This window comes from Haemaphysalis longicornis, unplaced genomic scaffold (genome assembly GCF_048455015.1).
Source record: "Haemaphysalis longicornis isolate Haplotype H1 unplaced genomic scaffold, Haemaphysalis longicornis Haplotype H1 scaffold_6, whole genome shotgun sequence".
In the NCBI taxonomy this organism is placed as follows: domain Eukaryota; kingdom Metazoa; phylum Arthropoda; class Arachnida; order Ixodida; family Ixodidae; genus Haemaphysalis; species Haemaphysalis longicornis.
Window position 1 is genome coordinate 174,770,952 of NW_027526407.1, and position 6,385 is coordinate 174,777,336.

Consider the following 6,385-nt stretch of genomic DNA (forward strand, 5'->3'; position numbering starts at 1 on the left):
GCGTTCCACAAGCTGAGCTCATTGCAGCGCAGGTGTCGGCCATACACGCTTCAGCGCAGGGCTGAAGTGGCCGCACGTTTGCCGAAGCGACCCGCCAGCAGGAGGTCGCTCGCCAAGCCCACCCACAGAACTTCGGCAGACCCCCACATTATGCTCCTTTTCACGGCAGCTGAACGGGACTTCACCAAAGGATTCTCTCACAACCAGTTCTGTATCGTACGCATGGTTTGCGAGTGCATGGGGTGTCTATCGTATCCACGCAATGCTCCGGCGCGTGGAATCCAGTGTCCAACGTTGATGCGTCTTACGGTCCCATACTGACAAAATATAAATGACGATCTGCAAGTTCATTTCGATGCACGATCAACAATCAACTGCTCCTGTAAAGGCACATTTCACATGCGTGTTTTCTCGATTCCTATAAAAGACGGATCGACCACATTTTTTATGCTACTTAGAGGAGCGGCATTGAGCAGGAGAGCGCTCATATTATTAGACAATGTGGTCAATAATTGGCCGCAATGATGCAGTGCATTTTTCCACCTAAGTACGTATATCTATAAGAAGTGTGTATGGGATCCGTATAACAGATGCAACGCCTCTCTTTAAGTCGCCTTGTCCCGCGTCGTTGTCGCGGCGTAGCCCGCATCCCTCCCCATTCTCCTCGCCGCGGCAGCTGGGCGCTCCGCCGCTCTCACCACAGCGCCATCTGTGCGCCAGCGCTGTCAGCGCGCAGCTTGCGCTCGGCTGCGCTCGCTCCCGTCGCCGTGAGAGCTGTGTGTTGGCGCGCAGCTTGCGCTGGGGTAAATAAACATTTACACCATCTTCCCACGAGGGGACAATGGGGTAGACGCTACGCATCGGGAGTGAACATGCTGCGTAAATAGGATACACGACAACAGCAATCCACACGCTGACATCGCTAATATAACGGAAAGGCAACGGCAACCCCGATGCGCCGCATCTACCCCATCGTTCCCCTCGCGGGATGATGGTGTATTTTGGGATAAACCTGATTTTCGTGTTAATCCTGCGTAATTAAGTAACCGAACAACGCCCGGATCCGTTCACGCAACCTTCAGACCTTCGACTTCCTGAACATCTACCTTCATGCGCTATAAACATATACTTTTCCTGGCCGTAACCGCAATAGGAAATATGATATTCAGACAGCCGTACTAACATCAGTATCTGTGATGCCGAATAGATCACGTCTTAACCACGCTCTTCTCTCTCTTTTCGCTCAATGTGAAGCCTTCGCCTAATTTGGAGTTTTAGAATTTACTTAAATATTAGTTGTGTTATGTTTATATTCTGCCTATACACACTATAAATATTCAGGATACACAGAGCAATTGTGTTTGCACAAAAAATCAGACTGCAGTAAAATCCTAGAAACAGGTGTCCCAAAATGTCACATTCAAAGAAAACTACTGAAGCCAACCTTAAAACAGTACCTTGTACATTTAGTGTTAACTTACGGCACAGGTTTACAACATAGTCGATTGCTGCAGCGGTACATTTGCGTTAAATGTCTCAAGCAAATAAAGTAAACTTACCTCTTTAAGGTCAAGACGGGTAGCACCGTATTTCCAACTTCTGGCAAAGCTTCCAAAATTTGCAAAGTGAAACATCAACGCGACCTGCAACAATGATACGTACATTTCGTGGATCCGGAGACTGCTGTTGCCAGCCAGATTAAACTGAGGGAAGAAAGCAGAGAAAAACTGACCTAGAAAACGGTCTGTTGAGGGGAGGCTTTTTCAATTTGATGATGACTGAATTTTTAGAATTGGTTTACCGAAATAAAGAAACGTATTGTATCGTAGAAAAATTGCCCCACCATCTAAGGGTAACGGCTTGTTTTAAAAATTTTGAAAAGGTTAGCGGTCTGAATATACCAAAGGCTTTACATACAGTGAGAACGACGACATAATGGTTTATAAAGAAATGCTCCGGGAATAGGGGTTTATGGCGCAGCTTTTCGTTGATCATTGTACCATCGTGATGAGTTTTTAATAGAAGTGATGTGTTTGGCTTAAAAAGCCAAGAGCGCCTTTCAGAAATGACCCATTTGTTCTGTCAAAAATCCATGCTTAGGTAATAAAAATGTTTTCGAGTTTGTCATTGCAAGGATGAAAGTAGTTGCATAGGATGTGCACGATGTGTATTGTTAGCGCTTGCTTGAAAATATGAACGTTTATGGCGTTTTTAAAAGAAAATAATCGTTAATGCCAACACCTTAAATGCTTCTTAATCATTGATTGACAATAATTCAGCAACGACTGTGAGTGCACGCGTAGGCGATCAAACAACGCCTTTCCTGCCCAGCGCGTTTCTCGGTAGATTACGGGTGTAGGTTTCTTTCTGCAACAGCGTTGGCCATGGTGCTGGTCCTCTGCAAAAAAACAACGGAAGTGACCACCCGGGAAGCTATTTCTATGCATTCTGAGGTTTTGGAGTGGACGAATTGCCTAGTTGAGAAAATTCCAACTTTTAATATTAGGCAATGATTCTTGATCATCGAGCATAGCTGGTATTTTTGAAATAAAAACAGGTTGCAAGTCTTTCCTGTTAGCGCGACTCGTCAGCGTGCGGCGTATTGGCGACGTCTCGCAATACAAGGATCGTTAAACATTTTTTAAATGGTTCTGTGGTGTGGCGGAATATTGGTGTTATTTACTTCCAGTCTGATGAGCTGTTGTTATGCTTATGTTTCATCTAGTATAGACACATCACACTATGGAACAAACAAAAAAAACCCGCATTTATGGTATTTCCAAGATGTCAATGTGGCACATTGCAGACATCGTAATACGCGTTCGGAAACTGTCTGTCGATAGTTCTACAATGTCCTCATATCCCGTTTTTTCAGAATTTGGCATATGGCATATTGGACTGGTTGGTATGAAATTTCCCCATTGACTGCCTAAAGTTAGGATGCAAAAAAGTGAACAAAAGATTCTAGTTCGAAATATACAGCGGGTAAAATCAGACGACATTACAAAGTGTTGCTCACGATTTCGATCTAACTTAGATATTGTGAGACCTCTTTGAAGCACTTCCGTTATCTCTGAACGAATAGTCTATTAAAGAAGAAAACGTGCTTGCCGCCAACATTTGTAATCAGTCGACTGCCAATTAACAGTTTCTGTGTAGCAACGGTTTATATATTTTGCCAGGCATTTCAACTGCAAGGAATTCCAAGCAGAAAACGGTGCGGGAAAAGGCTGCCGCGACAGGTTCAGTTCATTAACAGGGTTTTTTTCACATCGCAAGGCAAGCTTGCAAGCAGATGCTTTAGAAGCTTTGCTATCTATCCCTGCATACCAGATGGCTGTGATATAGTTCACTGGAATTGGCGGACCCCATTACCCGGCAGTGCGGGGGATAGAAAATGTGAAGGTACAAAAAAATTATAAATGGGTCCTGATTGTTCGATATGGGGAAATTATAGTGATTTCTCCCGAAATGTACCTATTAAATTACGCCGCCGGATCAGTGGGGCAGATGGCTTTTTAGTTTATCATTTGTGGGGTACGCAGAAACTCTCACACTCCTATTTAAGGTTCAGATCCAACGTCAACTTGAACTTAAGGCCAGTATCCACCAGCCGTAACTTCTCTTCTGGTCATCTCTTTTGCCTCATCGGTCAATGTAATAGATTGAAATTAAAAACTGGTGGATGGTACGCACTTGAGGGAATTGAAAAAAAGGCATACCTGTTGCGAGTTTGCCAGTCACACGACGTGGTCTCCGGAAGCCGAGCGTCTACTGTAAATTTATTTTTTCAAACCCTGATGAGGTCTCTTTTCTGAAAACTACTGCTTCAGCGTCAATACGGTTTCGCCAGTACCTATCGGAGTCAGCTGGAACCCAACTCGTGGATCACTTTTAAGAAGTATGGTTAACAAGTACAATAACCAGAAAACTCGTATACAATCTTCCATACATTTTTTTATGTTCTTCCGTTCATTCGTGTGGGTGCATTTCTGCGTATCTGAGCAAAAAAATATCAATAAAATTTATACTTGCCTGAGTTTGCTGATAATATATGTAACGGACAGCGATAATTCAACTCAATATCGGACGATAGCTCGCTTGGTGTCTCTTGGGGAAAACTTCTTTGAAGGCCTAACGTTTTCTTGTGTTAGCTCCTAGGTCATGAGGAAGTCAACATTAAACTACGCAAGTGTAGCGTCATTGCTTGAAACCACATCACCTTTCTCATTTTTTATGAAGTAACATATTTAAAATCGTACTGTCTGCCCTTTTGTTGTAGCCGGAACCCTCTAACTCTATTTCCTTAGGTTTGAGCCAAGTGAGCTTACATTTACAGGCGCCATACGACCGTAGGCATATGCACCTACGCAGGAGAACGTAAAAGCAGAATCTTTCAATGCTTCTCTGGTCATGAAAGTCCCGGTCAAGTATTCTATTGGGACAGCGGCCACGGCCGGTAATCGATGCCGCATCTGCGAGTTGAAAAGAACAATGCGAAGTTTCGAAGCGCAGCACAAGACGAGGGACAGAAACACCTAAGACAAAACACAGAGCCCTCTGTGTGTCATCTTCGGTGTTCCTGTTTGTGCTCTTGTTCTGAACTCTGATACTTGGCTATGTACCAACTCACCCAAGCCAATATTCAGCAGAGAATATCTTCCCACTGAGCCACCTCGCCGTCTTTTCGTGTGGAAATGTTGCCGCCAACAGCATTTGTCGTCTTGTGGTGCGCTTCGATACTTCGATATGTACCAACTACCCAAACTAATATTCAGCAGAGCAATACCTTTTCATCAGCCACCTCGCCGACTTTTCCTCAGTAACTGTTGCCGCCAACAGCATTCAGTCGCCTAACAAAAAAAGCCCCGTCTTCCCAAAGGAAACGCTGAGTAGAAGCAGAGCCTGAAGGGGTTCAGTTGTGTTTCCGTTGTGTACGTAGAACTTCATCGGAAGAACGGAGTGGAGTCAACCGCAGCAAGCTTTTAACTGAACGCGCGCAGCCCGCTACCCAATTTACATTCAAGGTTGAAGGAGAGGAGACGAGAGGAGATGAGATCGGCAAGCGGCGAGCATTCGCGCCGACGAAGCTGAGGATCCGCCGCTCGCTTCAAGCGTTTGGGCTCAACGTCGCGTGCCCTTCGCAGCCAAGCTTTGTCTTCAGTGGACGTAGCGTTGCTGTTAGTTTGTGGAGTGCTGCGGACGCTTGCTTGCGCCAACCGACTAACTGACGGGACTGTTGCTTCCATCACACTTCATCGGAAGAACGGAGTGAAGTGGAGTGAACCGCAGCAAGCGCTGAACTGAACGCGCGCAGCGCGCTACCCGATTTACATTCAAGGTTGAAGGAGAGGAGACGAGAGGAGGTGAGATGCGCAAGCACCGAGCATGCGCCGCGAAAGCAGAAGCGAGAACCCGGGAGAAGCGAAAGCAAAGTGCACGCAGCTGGTACGAGAGAAGAAGTGGAGGGAGTATCGCGCAGCTGTGGGAGAGAGGGAAAAGGAGAGTTGCGCATGCGCAGTGTGAGTGCGGACCCCGACGCGGGACACGCCCAGACTATAAGATGCTCCGCATCTAAAACAGCTTGGAGAGGATTAACACATGTCTCTCAGAAGTGAAGAAATGCATTGAATATAGGCTTAGAGGAAATAAACTGTTAGCACTACATGGCGTCCAATTACATAAATTTGTATAAGAGTTTTCAATATGGCGACGTTCCTGTATCCGCTTCAAGCTCCGTTTCGCAAACTATACGTGGGGACACGCATCCAAAAAAATCAACCTAAAGCCGATACGTATGTTCCCCCACAGAACAGTCACTTCAGCATACTTGGCGTACAGACAAACTGAATTGCCAAACTCAAAATCGCCAAGGAAAGCAAATTTTAACGAATTACAACGAAACCTCCAACCACGGTAAGATCAGAAAAAAACAGGAGAATAAACTATTACACTCACGCGGCCACTGATCATGAACCGAATAATGAGAGCATATCATAACACAAATCTTCCGGGACCTACAAAAGTCAAGTAAATACCATTATCCGGACAGCACTTAAGGCAGTGCTTAAAATTACAATTTTGCCCGTGATAGGAATTGCCCCGCCCCCTTAATCACATAGTCCCACTACCGTTCGCTCTAAGATGGCAGCACAGGTGCCTCATAGTAGTTTGATAGGGAAACCCAAGAGTTTACGGGGGAGAATCACTACACTTCCACCTATTCAGAAGAAAAATGTAAAAAGGTCATTTCCACCTCACCACAAATTCACACACATGCACACACGCACACGCGCACGCACGCGTACACGCAAATGCACACGCGTTCTCGCACGCGCTTGCACGCACACACACACACACGCACGCACACACACAAACATGAACA